Source organism: Petaurus breviceps, unplaced genomic scaffold (genome assembly GCF_028583685.1).
Source record: "Petaurus breviceps papuanus isolate PSGF00001 unplaced genomic scaffold, PetGlider_PUasm1.0 688, whole genome shotgun sequence".
Lineage (NCBI taxonomy): Eukaryota > Metazoa > Chordata > Mammalia > Diprotodontia > Petauridae > Petaurus > Petaurus breviceps.
This window is the reverse complement of record NW_027186457.1, coordinates 14,174,192-14,193,558: the sequence shown is the minus strand read 5'-3', so window position 1 is coordinate 14,193,558 and position 19,367 is coordinate 14,174,192. Positions and strand designations below refer to the sequence as shown.

The following is a 19,367-nucleotide window of genomic DNA, read 5'->3' as shown; positions in this document are numbered from 1 at the left end:
GAGAGAGAGAGAGAGAGAGAGAGAGAGAGAGAGAGAGAGAGAGAGAGAGATTCACTATCATGTCAAATTCCCCCTTTGACCTGATAGAACCTGAAAGCAAAAACATGCAGTTGATGAAATGGAAACCGTTAAAACTGGGGAGGGGGCAACATCTATTCATTCTCTAATGAATCTCCTATCTACAGCCTTCTTTTGCTTCAATTCTCTCTTGAAAGGAGCAGGACCAGAAAAGAACTAGAAATGCACCAAACGAGGTAGAGCATAATAGAAACCCTCTGGGTCTGCTGAAGACAAATGCTTTGAAAAAAATCAACTGATCAGAGCCAGTCAAGTTTGAAATATGTTCGGGGTAAATGGGTGATTCATAAGTTCCAGTGATTTGAGAACAGAAAAATAAAGAAGCCACAAGCTTTCAAAAAGCACCCCAGATGTACAGATAGGTTGTAAACATTTTATTTTTCATTACTGAGCAACAGGAAATATTGGTATCAAGTTAAGGAAATAGAATAGATTATATTAAGCATTACATTAAGCATTACAGCTCTGAAAGCACAACATAAAACCCGAACAATTATAAAAATAAATGTGATCTAAAGAGAAAGACTAAGAATTGAGCTGACACTCCATTAAGTATTGATACATATTCTTCAGAAATAGGCTTTGCTCTAAATTTGATCAGCTTGACTCTTATTTAAAAAAGGACTTGATCTTATGCAGCACTAATAGATTGGGTTGAACTGATTTAGTAATGAGTTCTCCCTGGACACCACAATCAACAATTTGGCCACAGTGACCCATGAGAGAGATTCCAAACAAAACAACCTATGCTTCTGCTGTGACAGTGAATGAGTACAGGAAAGAGGGGCAGAAGATTCTAAAAATCGCATGGTTTTTTTTCGTAGATGGACCATCTACGAATTCGAATTTAAATACGGATTCACCTGAAGTATATAATCTTTATCCAATAACCAACATGTAGATACACTCTTAGAGGATCTGAATCATATCCATGTTATCACTGGAAATGAAACCATAAGAAGTAAAGAGATTACAACCAAAGGAGGGGATGAGGTAGGGAGGAGGAAGCTCACGGTTTAGGATCTCCTCAAAGAGATGGACGATGGAGTTGGCAGAGTTGGTTTAATAATGCATCTAAAAGCAACAAAAAACTGATTATCTCACCTTGGGGTATTCACTATAAACATAAGCCAACAGACCCACTAGGAAACTAACCTTCCTTCCTTCCTTCCTTCCTTCCTTCCTTCCTTCCTTCCTTCCTTCCTTCCTTCCTTCCTTCCTTCCTTCCTTCTTTCCATCCCATAAGGACTATAATGCCTTAAACCCAAATTACTCAGGGTCTCATTGACTGGGCAACAATAGGCTAAACCCCATTTGTTTGGACCTTTCTTGGCTTGGAGTCAACGTAAATAGGAATTGTTTCTGTTTTGCCCAGAGGGTCTTCCCCTACCAAACAGATATTTTTTTTTACTAGGTGAAAGAGGCCATTCTCTTCCTTATTTCTTTACCTGAGGCTTTGCCTCACTCCAACTTAAACCTCTTAAAGACCTTAGCTTAAAAAGGCCAAGGTCTCCCACTGCAACCAGGACCATCTCCCTGATGGTCCTGATATATATCTTGCCTCTGGACCAAGGAGGCTTGGGAAGAGAAAGTGAGGTTGAGAACCTTGCACAGCCCTCCCGCACTTAAATCCAGTTCCCTTGCATGCCAAGGCACTTCTTCCCTGATGTCACGGTCCTCCTCCAGAGCAAAGGACAAGCAACAACAAGCAAACAGACCGCTATGAAGTTATTTTTAAATTTTAATATTTTGCTTTGTTTCTATCATGTTTCAAGGAATGTTAGCTTCTTTCCTTTTAATAACAATAATTAAAATTTATTTTTATATATTTTACTTTTAATTTATGGGATAAAATAAGCATTTCTGTGAAACAACACAATAAAAAATGATTGCACATGAAACTGTAGAACTATTATATGCAGCTTGCTATTCCATTTAAGTGTACAATAAAGTTATCATGTAAGTTTCTTTTTTTCTTCCCTCCCCCCACCTTAGAGATGGCTACCATTAGTTACAAATATATATGTGTATGTATATATATTCATGTAAAGTCATTCCATATATACTTCTACTTATAAATGGTCAAAGGATATGAATAGGCAGTTTTCCAATGAAGAAATCAAAACAATTTATAGTCATATGAAAAAATGCTCTAAATCATTATTGATTAGAGAAATGCAAAATAAAATAACCTTGAGATATCATTTTACACCTACTAGATTGGCTAAAATGATTGAAGGGAAAAGTGACAAATGTTGGAGGAGATATCGAAAAAATGAGACTGATTCATTGTTGGTGGAATTGTGCAGTGGTTTCAGCTCACATGTCATCTGTGGCAAAAGATGAAGAACTAAAGAAAATCTGTGAATAACTTAACAAGACTACATAAACTATGTCAGCTTATACTTTGGTCATCAGTGATTTCAGATAAAGGACGTGAAAGATGGAAAAAAACTTATGTTAGAAAATATGATTTAAGATCAATAAAAGAAAGAAATATACTCTAAGAATCATTGTTTCAAAGAACCCAGAAACCAATTTTCAAGGAATATCAAATAGGGAAAGTACAGAGAAGATCTCAGAAGGCAATATTACTCCTTCCTCTCCCCCTCCCCCCAAAAAAGAGTTATCTGAATGAAGCAACTCATATCCCTACTTCCTATACTCATATTCATATATATATATATATATATATATATATATTATATATATGATTTCCTTCATGACAACATGAGAAGGGCATAATCAGGCTTTTGCAAGTAATTTTCTAGAGCAGACCACACCTTCACAGGCACAAAATTGACTGAAAGTTATATTCTGTAATCCAGTGATAATGGCCTTCTTCACCCAAGACACTTCATCTCTAGACACCATGCTTTTGCACTGGCTGTGTGTGCATCATAGTCCCTCCTCATCTCCACTTCCTGGCTTCCCTGGTTTCCTCCAAATCCCAGTTAAAATCCTACCCTTTCCTGATTCCCCTTAATTCTAATATCTCAGTTGATTATCTCCAATTGATTCTGTCCATCGTTTGTTGGGATACAGTTGTTTTCATGTTGTCTTCCCCATTCGACTGTGAGCTCCTTGAGAGTGGGGACTGTCTTTGGCCTTTCTTTGAATCCCCAGTATGTAGCCCTGTGCTTGGCACACAGTAGCTGCTCATTAAGTAATTAATGACTGATTGCTTATCAGATGCCCCTTCTTGGCAGATGATATTTTGCTTATTTCACCGAGTGCCTAAACGCAACAGGGACTCAACAATGTTCACAGTTACTCACAAAAATATCAACCCTATATTGGAACAACAAAATGGTTGAACAATAATTTTGTTATTAGTCATTTTCAGCCATCTCTGACTCTTTGTGACCCCTTTTTGGGGGTTTTCTTTACAAAGATACTGGAATGGTCTGCAATTTTCTTCTCCAGCTTATTTTACAGATGCAGAAACTGAGGCAAACAGTTTAAGTCACTTGCCCAGGGTCACACAGCTAGTGTCTGAATAATAATAATGATTAATAATCATTATATTAAAACATATGTATAATTATGACTCATGTTTATAAAATTCTTTAAATTATGCAAAACACTATAGATACAATTTCTCTCTCTCTTTTTTTTTTTTTTTTGGCTTTTTGGAGAGGGGAAGGTAGGGCAGTTGGGATTAGGTGACTTGCCCAAGGTCATATAGTTAGTTTTCTGTTAAGTGTCTGAGGCCGGATTTGAACTCAGGTCCTCCTGACTCCATAGCTGGTGCTCTATTCACTTTGCCACCTAGCCACCCCAACAATTTCTTATTTTTTAAGAACCTAATAGTGCTATGAAATAGGAACCATTATTATCCCCATTCTAAAGATAAGGAAACTGAGGTTCGTAGAGATTAAATGATTCACCTACAGTCACTCAACTAGTAAATACCAGAGGCTATATTTGAGTTTACATCTTCCCAGTTCTAGGTCCAGTGCTCTAGCCATTACACCATGGCACCTAATACTGCCCAAATTATAATATGCAGGTGGATCATCTCACTGAGCTGTTATGAGAGAGAGAGGGAGAGAACATGTGTAACATGTAACATATATAATGTATATGTAGATATAAGTTTATATTAAAATATGTATAAATGTATAGATATATGTATAAATATCCATACCATATGTGTGTAAAAATGTGTGTTAAAAACCATATTGTACTATGCATACATGCATATGCATTTATGGGTACATATAATTATGTATACATATTTATAGAAAATGTGTGTATATAAAACATAGAGATTCATGTGCATATTAAAATATATACTCTATGTGCATATGTGTTTATATTTATACATTATATGTGTATATGTATGCATATACAAAAATATATCTATGACATGTCCCGGAGATGGACAAAGAACGAAGCCCAGAATTGAATGGGAAGAGTAGATCAGACTAAATCACATTTGGGAGATCGTGCAACACTCTCAACAATCTCAAGCTGCTCATTGCCACCAGAGCTCATCTTTTCAACACGAATATTCTCCCAGTGATGCTATTCGGCTGCAAATCATGAAACAGCATGATTGCAGAAGAATAAAAAAATTGCCAGTGACCCAAAGGGCAATGGAAAGATGCATGGTGGGTATAAATAGACTTCCATATTACCATCAATGAAATTCACAGGAGAAGAGGCAGAAACAGCATCATTCAGCACTGGTATGACTAGGACATAAAGATATCAGATCACTCAATCAACAAGCACTTATTAGTCACTTACCGAATGCTCAGCACTGTGCTAATCTCAGGAGATACAATATGAGTAAACACAGTGGCTTGCTTGGAAGGCCATTTGAAAATATAAACAATGGACTTAGAAACCAAAGTCAGAATTTTAGGTCATCAGAGGGGCAGGGTCCCAAGAATCAACCCTACTCTGTGGAAGCAAATATCACATTTGGAAGATGTCATAAGATTGGCAAAGCCTAACCAGAAAATTACTCTAAACCTCTAGAAAACTCAAGCAAAGTATGGGGCATTTGGATTCAAAGAGACATATAAAACAGTGCTAATAATAAAAACAATAGCGAACATTTGCCAGGCACTTTACAATTATTTTGTCATTTTATCCTCACAACAATCCTGGAATATAGATGTGAGAAAACTGATGTGAAGTGAATTGTCCAGGATCACACAGTAAGTGTCTCCAGTTAGATTTGAACTCAGGTTTTTCTGACACAGGGTTCTTTCCATTTTGCCACCAAGCTGCCCCAGATACTACAAAGAAAGTCAGATGTGAGCAGATTATTCACTTTGGAAACACCCCAGACAGCAGAAATGCTAAAAAGGTAAACAAATACATTAACCAAGAAAGGTACAAGTAGCAAAATAAATAACTATGGGTGGGGGGGGGGGGGGGAAGGGAAGAGGAGAAAGTAGAAGGAGAAAGGAAAAAAAAACATTCATTAAACAATAGCTTCTCAGAAAGAAGAGTACAGGAGGAAGGGTGAGGCAACAAGGGAAGGGATGGAAACAGGGAGAGTGAAAGGGGGACATCTTGACTCTGTGGTGGTAGGTTATCCCACTAAAGGAAACTTCCATTAGAGGAGAGATTATATATAATGGGAGATAAGACTTTACAATGGATATAATCAGCAAAAATATTGATGCTTGGAGAGACCACTACCTCTGTGAATGTCGTGTGTACTATCCATTGATGGCATCCTGCCTTAGGAAAAGAGGAATCAATTTCTGGGGCAACTGATATCTAGAAGGGCAGGAGGGCATGGATACAGAAACAAATTTGCATGACAAATGGGGGAGGAAATCGTGGGAGACAGAATAATGAATTGTACAATCATGGAAATAAGAACATCCTTGCCATGGATCAATACTTCCATCTATCTAATGCAAGTCTTGATACCTCTAAGACTGAGGCATTATGGAAAAGGGAGACAGAAGCAAAACATACAAGGCAGTAACATAGAAACTGTTTAAAATAGGCAAGTCAAAGCAGGTATCTTAGAAGCTTTAATTCCATGAGGAATGCAGAAAATAAAAAAGGAACAAATATGTGTGTCATAATAAATAAGTGAAAGAATAAGTCTAGAATAGAAAGAAAGGGGAAATACTCAAGAGAATGAGGAAGAGAAAACATTATTAGAAAAAGGCACAGAAAATGAAAAAAACTAACAAATGAAATAAGTGAAAGGGCAGGAGAGAAAAGGGGAATTTACTCAACTGAGTAAATTTACTTGAGCTGGGGAGGGGAAGAAAGGGGGTAAGAATTATATAACTAGACAAGAGGAAGAAAGTAAAAGGAATTAATAAGTTAAACAAAACTCTAAAATTAGAAAAGAGTGACAAATGGAGGGGTGAAGAGAGGGAAGAATCTTTGAGGTGAAAGGAATAAAACTTTTGGGACTAGGTTTACCTTAAAGCATATTAAGCAAAAATCACTGCCTAGACAAAGTACTGTATTTAAAAAGGAAGAAGAAAAAATATCCTAATTCAGGGGGGAAAAGAAATATTAGAGACAAATGGAGGAAAAATTAAACCTGACTCTCATAACTTTAAATGTCAATAGCTTAAATGATCCAATAAAATGAAAAAGAATTGAAAACTGAAGCAAAATTCACTATGCATCAGGTGTATCCAAAAAAAAAAAAGCAGTAGTTACAATTATGCTCAAAGCAAAAACAAAAATTCACAACATACAAAGAGATAAACAAGGAAACAACTTTCACTGAAAGAAACCAGAGACAACAAACCAATATCAATATTAAATTTATATGCTTTGAGTGGAGTCTTGATTCTTGATTCTACTACCTGCTGCCTGTGTGACCTTGGGCACAACTTTCTCATCTATAAAATGGAGTGAGACCAGATGGCGCATGGAGAACTTCATAATTCTTTTTTTTTTTTTTGGAGAGCAATTGGGGTTAAGTGATTCACCCAAAGTCACATGGCTAGTATGTGTGTCAAGTGTCTAAGGCTGGATTTGAACTCAGGTCCTCCTGACTTTAGGGCCGGTGCTCTACTCACTGTGCCACCTAGCTGCCTCTGCACTTTGTAATTCTATATCTAATCCTGTGGCTGCAGAGTTCTTTTAGACCATTCCTCTCATTTTATAGATGAGGAAACTAAAACCCAGAAAGTTTAAGGTTATAGTCACTAGAACAGTAAAATCCACCATAGGATATAAGCTTCTTGAAGAAAATGACTGGTTTTTGTTTTGTTTTTTATTTTCTTTTTTGCTGTAACCCCAGGGTTTAACAGCATACCTGGAATATAGTAAAATTTTTAAAAGATTCACCCAAGCTCACATAGTAAGTAGCAGGACCATAATTCAAACCCAGGTCCTTTGACTACAAAGCTAGTGATTTTTCCATTTAACCAGGTTCAGACAGCAGCAGAGTTTCAATGAAATCAGCACACAGATTGCAGCTAGGTGACAAAGTGGATAGAGTACCAGGCCTCGAGTTAGAAAGATGGGAGTGTAAATCTGGCCTTGGACACTTACCAGCTTTGTGATCCTGAGTAAGTCACTTACCTCTGTTTGCTTCGGTTTCTTCATCTGTAAAATAAGCAGGAGAAGGAAATGGCAACCACTGCTATGTCTTTGCCAAGAAAACCCCAAATGGGGTCACAGAGAGTCAGACATGACTAAAAACAACAACTGTATTTTAAAGAGTAGAAATCTCCCTGCAGCCCGCCTGCCAATTTAGAGGCTACAAAATGCAGCATAGCCGGGGGATTTTGTGAAAATTAATCAGAGAATCACAGGTCTAGATTCAGGGGGGATCTTAGACTTCATCTGATACAACTCCATTATTTAACAGATAAGAAAACTGAGGCTCATGGAGGGTAAGTGACTTTTCCCAGGTCAAACCAATAGCAAGAATGGGAGGCATCAGGGGCAGCTAGGTGGCGCAGTGAATAGAGCACCAGCCCTGGAGTCAGAAGGACCTGGGTTCAGAACTGGCCTCAGACACTTAACACAAAAAAAAATAGCTGTGTGACCTTGGGCAAGTCATTTAACCCCAATTGCCCTCCAAAAAAAAGAGAATGGGGGGCAGAATTTGAACCCAGAACACAGCCAGTGTTCTTTCCACTGAGTCGCAATCCAAACCTTTACTCTCTGTACTCATCTGTCTGCCTCTCTCTCTCTCTCTCTCTCTGTCTCTCTCTCTCTCACACACACACACACACACATAAAGAGGGGTTAATAATGGTTGCTCAGTTTTCACCACATGTGATAGAATCACCCAGGGTAAAAGGTGGGTGGGCCAGCCAGGGCCTGAGAATTTAAAGAACAGCAGACATCAAAAAAGTGGCATTCTGCCAACAGATGTCTTTTCTTCAGCAGATCTTCCTCCTATGGAGAAACTGCTTCTTGGCTCCCCAGAAATCTGAGACATCTGCAAGACGGTTCTCACACATTTCACGTTTTATCAAAGTCTCTAAAGTTGGAGGGTGGTCTTCTGTTTTGTTTTTGTTTCCCACAGGTTGAAGTTAAGACTGAGACCTTCGAAAGAGGTTGACCTCATCTGACTGTGGGAATCAGAGAGGTGTTGGGGGGAGTGACAATCATCTCCTTTGATAATTTGTGGTTTAGGATCCTGGATGAAAGAGTCCTAATCTAATCCAACCAGCTCATTTTACAGATGAGGAAACTGAGTCCCGGAGAGAGGAAATATCAACACAGAAAGTAAGCATGAGAGGCAGAATTTAAATCCAGATCTTCTAAGTCCAGGTTCTTTCCATTGTATTGTACCCCTTCTTTGAATTACTAAGGGCTAATTAGACCCAATGACCCCTTTCATGAATTCTGAGGATATTTGTTTTTTTTCCACTAAACACAGTAGTGTCTGATCACATAGGCACATGTCAGTATACAATGCCTGGTCAAATACACTGATACACATATAAAGTCTGATGGCATACATGCACATACATAGAGAGAGACCCAATGTTTGGTCCTATATTTACACAGTCAGGCACCCTCTCTCCCCTCACCACATCACAATGCACACCATTCTTAGCTCTGTCCTAACAGTCTCATTGCTTCAATGAAAAGTGTAAAGAAAAGGAAAATAAACATGGGAAATGACCAGGCAGGGTTCCAATGAAGCAGCTAGTTGTTTGTTTAATGAGGCAACTATAGATATAATGGATAGATTCAGGGTTTTGAAACCAGAAGACCCGAATTTGAATCCTGCTTCAACTACTAACTACCCATAAGACCAGTGCAAATCACCTAATCAGTGTCAATTTCCTCATCTTTAAAATGGGGATAATAACTGCACCTACAGCACAGAGCTGACATGAGGATCAAATGAGATAAGTGCTTTGCAACCCTTAAAACATTCTATAAAGACTAAGCTGTTTTAAAAATTGCTACCAGTGGGGGCAGCTAGGTGGCACAGTAAATAGAGCACCAACCCTGGCGTTCAGACACTGAACACTTACTAACTGTGTGACCTTGGGCAAGTCACTTAACCCTAATTGCCCTGCCTACCCCCCCCCTCCAAAAAGACAAAAGAAAAAAAAAAGAACTGCTACCAGTGAATATTAGAAATGGTGGTAGCATCTATTTACAACTACTTACTCTGAACTATCAGCTCAACAGGAAGTCACGACTCCAGGTTTTCCCCATCCAATTTCATCCCCTAGTTCCAGTTAGCAGTTTGCTTGGTTGGGCATTGATCACCCTTGCTATCTCAGCAGAAAAGTGAGACGAGAGTTGATAGAATGCTGCATCAGAATCTAGTTTTCCCAGTATACAGTCCAATAATCTTTTTGTCCTTCGTAAGCTCAGAATGTATTCTTTCAAGTACATGGAAAGGTGGAGTTTCCCTTAAATAATTGTGTGGAAGGCCAATATCTACTCAGTGTGATCCAAAGACACCATAAGACCCTATTCACCTTCAGGAATATCTTCTCCACCCACACTGACCCAGCTTGGTTCCATCCTCTCCTCTTACCTGCCCTAAAATTCCACACTCTCTCTCTGACCCATCCCTTATGAGAATCATGAGTGAGATAAGGAAAACCAGTCTTTCTTTACAGAAGGCCACAGTGAATACCCCCATCCCACCCAAAATGGATAGAAGGGTCTTTTGTTCTCTTCCTTTCTGAATTATCCCTTCTTTTTTGCCATTGTTTCCCCAGCACCCAGCACAGTATTTGGAATTCATTCCACAGACATAGAAGGTGCACTCACTGTGAGCCACATAAACCAGCCAAGGATTGGAAGGTGAGGAAGACTGGGTCCTTGCCCTCCTAGTCAGGTGGGATTACCCTGTTGATACAGGTTGATTTATTAAGTTAGCTAGCTCTGACACAGGGAAAGACCCTAAGGAGGAAATAGGATAGAACATTCTGCAAGGATAAAGAAAGGGCAGTGATGGATACCAGTCGGAGGATGAGGAGGGATCCCAGCTAACTAAGGCAGGCCAAGGCAACTGCAATGCTCATCTAAGGGCTGAGAGAAGGGTTCCAGAGACTCTAGAAACCCTAGAGTGAGGAGAAGCAGGTTTGAAAGGAGAGAGTCAGCAGATCGAGACAAACTCCATCTGTTTCCCTAATTTCATCGAGGTTCAGCCCTAAATAAACATAAATTATCCAAAAGTCCACTATTGACAGATTATAACAGCTGATATTTGTGTCCTGTTTTAAGATTTACAAACCACTTAGGATCACAAGAGTATAGATAAATTTAGGGCTGGAAGAAAGCTGAGAAGCCAAATAGTCTAACCTCTATATCTTAAAGATAAGGAAACTGGGGCCCAGACTTGGGAGGGAAAAGATGTAAATGCCACTCCTTCAAGACTCCGAATTCCCTGCACCACACTAGCTTCTTAAGGACAGAAACTATTTTCAGCTGTGTCTTTTTATCCCAATGTCCGGTACGTAGTAAGTCATAATGTTAATTAAAAATAAATTATATTAGTAACAATTAATATTAATAAATACTTGTTGATTGATGGATTGTCATTTTACATACATTATCTCATTTAAGCTTCACAAAAACCTATACTGTAGGCACTACAGGCATTGTTATCCCCATTTTACAAATGGGCAAAGAGAGACTCTTCAAGTGATTCTTAAATGATTATACAGCTAATAAATGTCAGAAGCAACAATTTGAACCCAAGTCCCTCCTGATTCCAAGTGCAACATTCTTTCCACTATGCCAAGCTGCCTTTCAAAGAGGTGCTTCATCAAAACAAAGAAAAACACTAGTTCTAGAGTTTCTTCCCTTTATGAGCCTATGGGCTTTTTTCCATCCTTCCTTCCTTCCTTATTTCCTTCCTTCCTTTCTCCCCTCTATCTTCCTTCCTTTCTTCCCTCTATCTTCCTTCCCTCTATCTTTCTTCCTTCCTTCCCTCTTTCTTTCTTCCTTCCCTCTCTTTCTTCCTTCCTTCCCTCTATCTTCCTTCCTTCCTTCCTTCTTTTCTTCTTTCTTTCCTTTTCTTCTTTTCTCCTATGAGTTTTCTAATCTGTATATTAAAAAGTTGGACTAAGTCACTTTCAAGGTTACTTCCAATTCTAAATCCTATGCTCCTAAGAGTAATCTTTCAAGTTTGTTTTTTTTTTTAAATCAGTAGCAAAGTCACTCAGACCCAACAACCTTTTAGGATAAGAACAATGACAGCAATAATAATTAATACCCCAATGGATCTATGATCTCATCTGTACTGGTATTCCCTCCAGCTCTAATTTAGGGTTAGGATTAGATATCTACTCAGGTCAGTCCATAATAACATCCCAGATGTCTTTTCCATTTCATCTGGGTTGAAGGTAGACCTTGTTATTGCAAGACTCACCCACTCTTTCTTTTTGCAGTCATTTTTCAGTGGCATCCAACTCCTTGTGTCCCCATTTGGAGTTTTCTTCACAAAGATACTGGAGTGGTTTACCATTTCCTTCTCCCATTAATTTTACAGATGAGGAAACTGAGGTAAATAGGGCAAGTGACTTGCCTGGAGTCACACAGCTAGTAAGTGTCTGAGGCTGGATTTGAACTTGGGAAGATGAATCTTGCTGACACCAGACCTGGAATTCTATTGCCAACTAGCTCACCTGCTCTAGCTTTTACTGAAGGAGCTCTCTCAAGCAGGTTTTTTTCACTTCAAGGAAGGAGGAGGGAAGGAGAGTGACAGGTAGAAATTCCTTGTTTTTCAGTAATTGTTACTAATATGAAGAAATAATGACTTTATTCTGCATGGGACCATAGACCTAGAACTGGAAGAGATGTCTAGGCCAACCCCCTCAATTTACAGGAGAGGAAGTTGATGAATGAGTCACTTGACTAGATACTATTTTGGCACAGAGGAAAGAACACCAAATTTGGAACCAGAAGAACTCCTGGTTCTGTCACCTGTGTGACCTGTCACCTCACCTTGAATGGCTTCAGGTTCCTCATTGTAGCGTCAAGCACCCCAGCATCCCCAGGGTGGCTGCCAAGACAGGTTCTTAGATCTGCTTTTCTAAAGGAAAGCAAATCAAAATGGGTTAACAAGTTTTTAATCAATCAAACATATATCGTTTACCTAGTTCAGGAGGAAAAGGTCAGCACCCCGAACTTCAGAGGATAAAGAGGTTACAAGCATAAATTACAAGAATATTTCAGCAGACAGGCTTCCAAACTGTCCTACCGTTACATACATCCATACCTAATCCCAGTTACCAAAGAGGGAAGCATCAACATCTGGGTTTTCAAAGCGGGGGGGGGGGGGGGGGTTCTCAATGGCTGCCCAGAGTCTCCTCTGGTCAAATCACAGCTTCTCAAAGTGAGCCCCAAAACAAAGCCTCCCATCAGGGTTTATATAGCCTTCTTCTGGCTCAGAGAATGTAACAACCCTCTTGACCCACTGCCCAATCACAAAGCACCAAGGTTTGGGTGTTCCTGAAAAACAAGCCTCCCACCACAGGCTCCAGGTGCACTTAACTTAGGGGCAGGGAAGATCTTAAAAATTTACATTCCTGTAACACTCATTTATAAAATGGGGGTGGGGAGGAGTAGACTAGGTGACCACGAATAGGTCAATGATCCTTGACACAAGACAATAACCAAGAAACATGGTGCAGGGCAAAATGTGTTGGACTGGGTATTCTTTGGTGCATCAGCCAACTCTGCCACTCACAATCTATGTGACATTAGACAAGACATTTCATTTGGGGGGGGGGGGGGAGGCTCAATTTCCTCATCTGAAATGAAAGGTTTGGACTAAGGGAATTACTAAGATTCCTCCTAGCTCTAAATCTTGGGATCCCAGGCCTCCCCTTATTCTGTCTGGTAATTTTCTCTTTAGAGAACAAAATCATTATTTCTCCATGTTAGCAGAGATTCCTAGAGGAGAAGAGCCTGCTTTCTGTCACTCTCCTTGTTCCTCCTCTCATTAAAATAAACATGCACTCAGCCCTTGGAGCTGTGGTAAGCAGAGGCCCCTAGAGCCCCCATCACTGCTAGTTCCCGCCTACCACTCCAGCTACCCTCCCCAGAGCCTCACTAGACGGGAGATTTATTTTCAGCCTTCACAACAATGCACCCCCTTTGGATCCGCTCTCAGAATTTATCTTGCATTCCCTCACAGGCTTTGCAACCTCAGTATCTGGACATTTGAGCTGATTGCTCCCCTCTTCCTATTAAAACTCTCTCTTTGTGTCTTTTCCTTTCATCTCAGCACAGACCCCTGAGCCACAGAAATGCCTACTAGAAAGAAATCAGTGAGCACCCTCCAGCCCCTACCAGGGTTAAACTGCTCACTCGAGTCTTCTCCCCATGCTTACCTGTTTGGGACTGGGGCTGGGAACACATTTGTGGCAATGAGTCAGTGCTGTGGGTGACAATCCCAGGTGTTTTAGGGGGCAGCCTGTCCCAAATGGAACATGTCTTCTTCAAGCCCCTAGATCAAATGCTCTGGGAATCACAGTTAACTCAAGAGAAATTTTCCAATGGATCTTAACTTTTCCCTTCAAATCCCCCCTTCCAGGGAGGGATGGCTGTCTCCTCTCTGGTCGGCTGAAGAGATGATTAATGACAGCTGTGCTTGGCTTCAGTGGAGTTGAGGGCCAAAGGTCTCTTCGAATTGAGTGAAGGCGGCAGTCTGCCTTCAGCTTATTTTCCCAGCTTTCATCCCTTTTTTCAAGTAATTAAGTATGAAGAAAGAGGCAGCAGTAATTACGCTCCTTTTTTCTTCTCATGAAACAGCTGCCCTGGCCAGTCCTGGTTCTTTTTTTCTTTCTATGCAGAGTGTGCTGTTTTTTCCCTTTTCTGAGACACTCTTATGGAATGGTACCCATTGGAAGACATCACCAAGGCAGCTATAGAAACTGATCGGTTCCTTCTTCCTCATCCATCTATGGCCCGGCAGCTGACTCTGATCTACAAGTGAAAATCATCTCTGACTTTAGGATTCCATCAGTTCTTTTGTTTTTGAAGAGTTTCCTAAAGGAGTCATTTATTTTCCCACAATTCTCCAATTATCCAATACCTTTCCCATGCCCTTAAGGGTGGACAATAAAGTTTGCCTCTCTCCTTTCCCCTGGATTCTTTAACCTAATACTTTCTAGGATAAAACTTGGAATTAATAATGCTAACCTTTAGAAGATAAAAACTGGCCTTGATATGAGATAAAACCGGGGTATTTGAAAATGCTTCTTGAACAGGAAACAAGGTAGATGACAACTAAGTGGGGAATGGCTAGACAGATTATGGTACATGAATATAAAGGAATATTACTGTTATGTAAGATATTAAGAATTTGTAAAAGCATAGGAAAACTGATGCAAAGTGAAGTGAACAGAACCTAAGAAATAGATATATATACACATATATGCATATAACAAACTTTAAAGAACTATGTAAGTGCTGACATAAAAATGTCAATAAAATTATTTTTAAAAAGAAAATTATTCTTAGTTTACCTAGAGTTTTTAAAGGAAATTCCTAGAGAACCAAAGTTGTCTTAGTAAAACTGCCATTTTCTGGTCTTCTTAAATAGCATGGTCATTCAGAGGTCATAGGGCAGAGGAACAGTAAATGGTTGCATTTCCTCCCTCTCCTGCTCTCTCCTGAGCTCTTAAGCATGGGTTGGAGAAGGGCCTCCATCACACATAAGAAAGTGTTGCCATTTCACTTTGTTAAAATGAGAGCTACCACTCCAAGTTTTTCTTTCCCAATCTGCCCCCACTAGTTAACCTCTTTCCTTTGGGCTGCGCCCCCTAAGCAGGCAAAAGCAGGGTTCAGCTCATCCACTCCTGCCATCTGCTTGCACAAAGAGTCCACTTGCTCTTTGAAACCAGCCACTACCAAGTTTGCCTTTTAGAACTGACTTCCTACCACCCCTTTTCAGTTCTAACCAAAAAGCCAGGAATGTGACCGCTTGCTTAATTAAGAACCGTCTCAGCAAGTTTCAATTGCTTGTTCCTCATGAATTTGCATTTTAACACAACTCCTCATGATGTGACAGTCTGGGTGCTTCTATGGTCATGTGTGTGTCTGAATAATAGACCTGGATTCTTGACTTGGTCTGACCTATTCTCATTTTCCTCTTGTTTATTTGAATCTCACTAAAACCACTACTGATAAAGAAACTTTCATTTGCCTATTCTACGACAGAGCACATTTTGATTTCTATGTTTATTCATCCAAGCACTCAGAGGCTCGATCATCGTTCCTTTTAAAATATATTCCTTGGAAATCTCAGTTGGGTCATGTTTTAGGAGCCGCCATAAGGGATAGTTATGCTACAAAACACAGAGTCCTCCCCCAACCTCCCAGCCTCAAACTCTGAAGAAAATCTCTAATTAGATTAGATTCACAAGTCAGTGAAGTGAAATCTTGGTTTAGGAATCTAGGTACCTGGAGAAGGGAGAGGAACACAGAAAGAGAAGATAAGAGGACACTAAATGACAAGACCTCTACACATTTCTTTAGCATTTTACAAAGCCTTTTTCTCCTAGCAACCTCATAAGATAGATGGTAGAAGCTCATGATCAGACATTTTTCCCAAGGTCCTATTGCTACTTAAGGATCAGAGCAAGGATTCAAACCAGGTCCCCTACATGAAAGACCCCCAGGGTATTTACCATTCCATTATCTTGTTTTTCAGCAAACTGAATCTGGGGAAGTTAATTCTGCCTATTTCACAATTGAGACCTAAGGTCCAGGGTCAAAAGAATCACTTTATGGCATTAGTGAATTCATTTGTTTATCTGTGCCAAGTTCATGTTGTTGTTTCCACTTCTGTTTATTTTCTCAAGAAGGTCAGTCAGTCAGCAAGCATTTATTAAGCCGTCACTGGGCATCAGGCTCTGTTTTCTGGGAAACAAAGAAAAACAAAAATACGTTCCCTGCCCTCAAGGAGCTCATATTCTCATGAAGACAGCATGCAAACAATTATGTATATGAAGATACATAAATATAGAGATATAGATATATGCACACCACATGCATATGTATATTGTGTGTACATGCACACATATACATACATGTATATATGTATGTGCATATACATATACACATACATGGGGGGTAGAGCATGGGGTACAAGGAACAGCCAGAAGTTGAGGATCTGTAGCATACATGGAGGAGGATATAGTATAAGTAGACTGGAAAGGTAGAAAGGAGACAGGTCATGAAGGGCTCTGACTACCAGAGCAGGTTTTAGACATGGAATTGGGGCTGGAGTTGGGCCTTTCAACATGTCCAAGTGCTTGCCCTCCTTAATGACACTTCCACCTCCTTACCTAAGCAGGTGTTTGGAGGCTGAGCCCCCTTCCCCTAGATAATTCAGCAACTTCTGTTAATAAGTGATACCGATGTAAACCTTTGTCACACTTGAGTCTTGTGACATTCACTTTTCCCCTTGAAGAAATTGAACAGCACTAGGGACTGTAGGGAGAATTTTTTTTTCTTATTGGAACAAATGCTTTGTAAAGACTCTGGAGAGCTTTGATGGTTGATTATTGACTTTGAAGCCTGTGATTTCCAAATTTTCATTTCTGACTGAGGCCATGCGGACAAATGTATCAGACGCACAGTGCCGGGTCCATGATGCTGCAGCTCTCTTTGTGGGCAGTAAATACAGTGCTTTCTGGTTCCCCATTCATCTGCTGCTCTGACAGTGGTTCAGGAACCACTAGGGAGCAGATGTCCCACAGTGCTAGGTAACAGCTTAATTATTTCCATCACTGACTTAGCCCCTTCAACTTTTGACACAAACTGAAACAGGATGGAAGGTCTAAAATAAGAAAGAGCAGGTTCTAAGACAAAACATTTTGCATAAAAAGAAGTCCTTTTCTCCTTCTCCCTTCCCCCACCTCCCCACATACAAACACACAAAAGAAATCAACCATTTGTAACAGGGGCCACACCAAGGCAACTCTACACTTTTCAGGGCCCTGAGTATCACGCACAAGCACAGCTAATCAGGATTCCATTTCTTGAGAGACTGTGTGCAAGGAGCTGGGTGATCAAATCAAGAGAATAAAAGAGAGTATAGGGCATGGCAGGGTGATTGCATCAGAAGAGCAGTAAAGACTTCTAAGCTGGAAGGAGAAGGGGAGCAGCATGGAAAAGTAATGTAATCCTTACCTGTGGGGTTCACTCACCCAACACCACCACCCCTAACTGGCTGGATCTCCAGAAGTGTGGCTATTCCTACTACCAGTGTACTAGGGGTAACTCTGGGTGGCTCTCCTCCTAAACACTACAGCATGGGTCCCCATCAGTGTGTTTCCCCTTAATCAGACAGTAGACTGGGTTCTTTAGCAGAGATGTTTTTTAAAATGGCATAGCAAGGATATTAGTGACAAAGTGCTTCCCTCAAACATCAGGGGCACCCCCTCAAAGGTCCCCCCCAGAGTCCAAGAGAAGGAAGGAGTGAGCATGAATTTAAAGTGCAATAGCACTTTACGATGTACAATGCAGCACATTCATAGCAGACAAGCATGGCCAAGGCAACTCACAACTCTAATATTACAGGGCCTTGATGCCCTTTCTCCCTTTCTAGAGGGTTCTCACAGAGTTCACTCTAGTGTTCAGTTATTCTGGCTCTTCACAAGGGGCAATGTCTCAGCAGGACCAGCAGCTCAAATGGCCTACATTCCTAAGGTATGATATATTGCCTAGTGAGGCTGGCTCCAGCAGATATCTGGCTGTGGTCTCTCCTCACCCAGCTCTGCTGCTGCTGGACTGGACTGGGCAGCTTGCTCAGACACTGTGTTCTTCTCAAGGCATGTCTGGGTCAGTCCTCTAGTCTACTGAGCTCACTCTTCAGTGGACAGCTATGGTCTTTTTCCTACCTCCCCCCACAGACTGGGCTGGGAAGCACTATGCGTCTTTAGTTGGAGTGCTTTTTTTTTTTCATCTGGAGTGCTACAAAGTTCTTTCTGCAATAGCATCAACCTTAAACTTAGAACTGGCAGAAGCTTCTTCCCTTTGACTCCCTCAGAGCCTCAGCTCTCCTGTGTGTGGCTATTAATACTCTCAGTGTAAGTAGGGATAACCCTGCTTTGTCACCCCCAGGCAGGAGAGGAGAAACAAATTCTTCCTCATTCAAAAGGCATGTCCTTCTTTAAGTCATTCCTTAGGGTAATTAGTTTCAGTTCAGTCATTTTCACTTCCCATACTCCTTTTAGAATCATATGTAGATAAGGGGTGAGGACAAAGAAATGAATATTGTTTGTGCTTTGGAAGCACATTCATTGTCTCATTAGTTTCTTCTTAACCTTAAGATTCACACTTCCATACTTTGGACCCTTTCTAGGGTGGAGAACGTCTATTTTTCATCTGAAGGCTTTCCAATTTACCTTTAAAGACCTGTCTTTTGGGCAGCTAGGTGGCACAGTGAGTAGAGCACCAGCCCTAGAGTCAGGAGAACCTGGGTTCAGATCTGACCTCAGACACTTCACACACACACACACACAAACTAGCAGTGTGACCTTGGGCAAGTCATTTAACCCCAATTGCCCTACCCTCCCCCCTCCAAAAAGTAAAAAAAAAAAAGGACCTGTCTTTTTTTCACATCACACCCTTTAAATTGGTAAAAATGACCAAAAAATGGAAATAATCAATGTTGGAGAGATTGTGAAAGGATAGGCACATTAATATATTGTTGGTAAAGCTATGAAATCACATAACCATTTTGGAAAGCAATTTGGAATTATGCAAATAAAGTGACTAAAATGTCCATTTCCTTTGGACCAGAGATTCATTATTGGGCTTATACCCCAAGGAAGTCATCAAAAAGGAAAAAGTTCATATATGCTCCAAAATATTTATAGCAGTACTTTCTGTGATAG

The 19,367-nt window shown here is 40.3% G+C and overlaps 1 long non-coding RNA gene across 1 annotated transcript; it reads right to left on the bottom strand.

Moving 5' to 3' along the window:
- Nucleotides 1-5,089: 5,089 nt before the first annotated feature.
- On the bottom strand, nt 5,090-14,446 carry LOC138174263 (uncharacterized). Its single transcript, XR_011171653.1, has 3 exons — nt 13,851-14,446; nt 12,460-12,547; nt 5,090-5,330 (listed from the first exon to the last, which is right to left on the bottom strand). It is a non-coding gene; the product is annotated as an uncharacterized lncRNA (long non-coding RNA).
- Nucleotides 14,447-19,367: the final 4,921 nt, after the last annotated feature.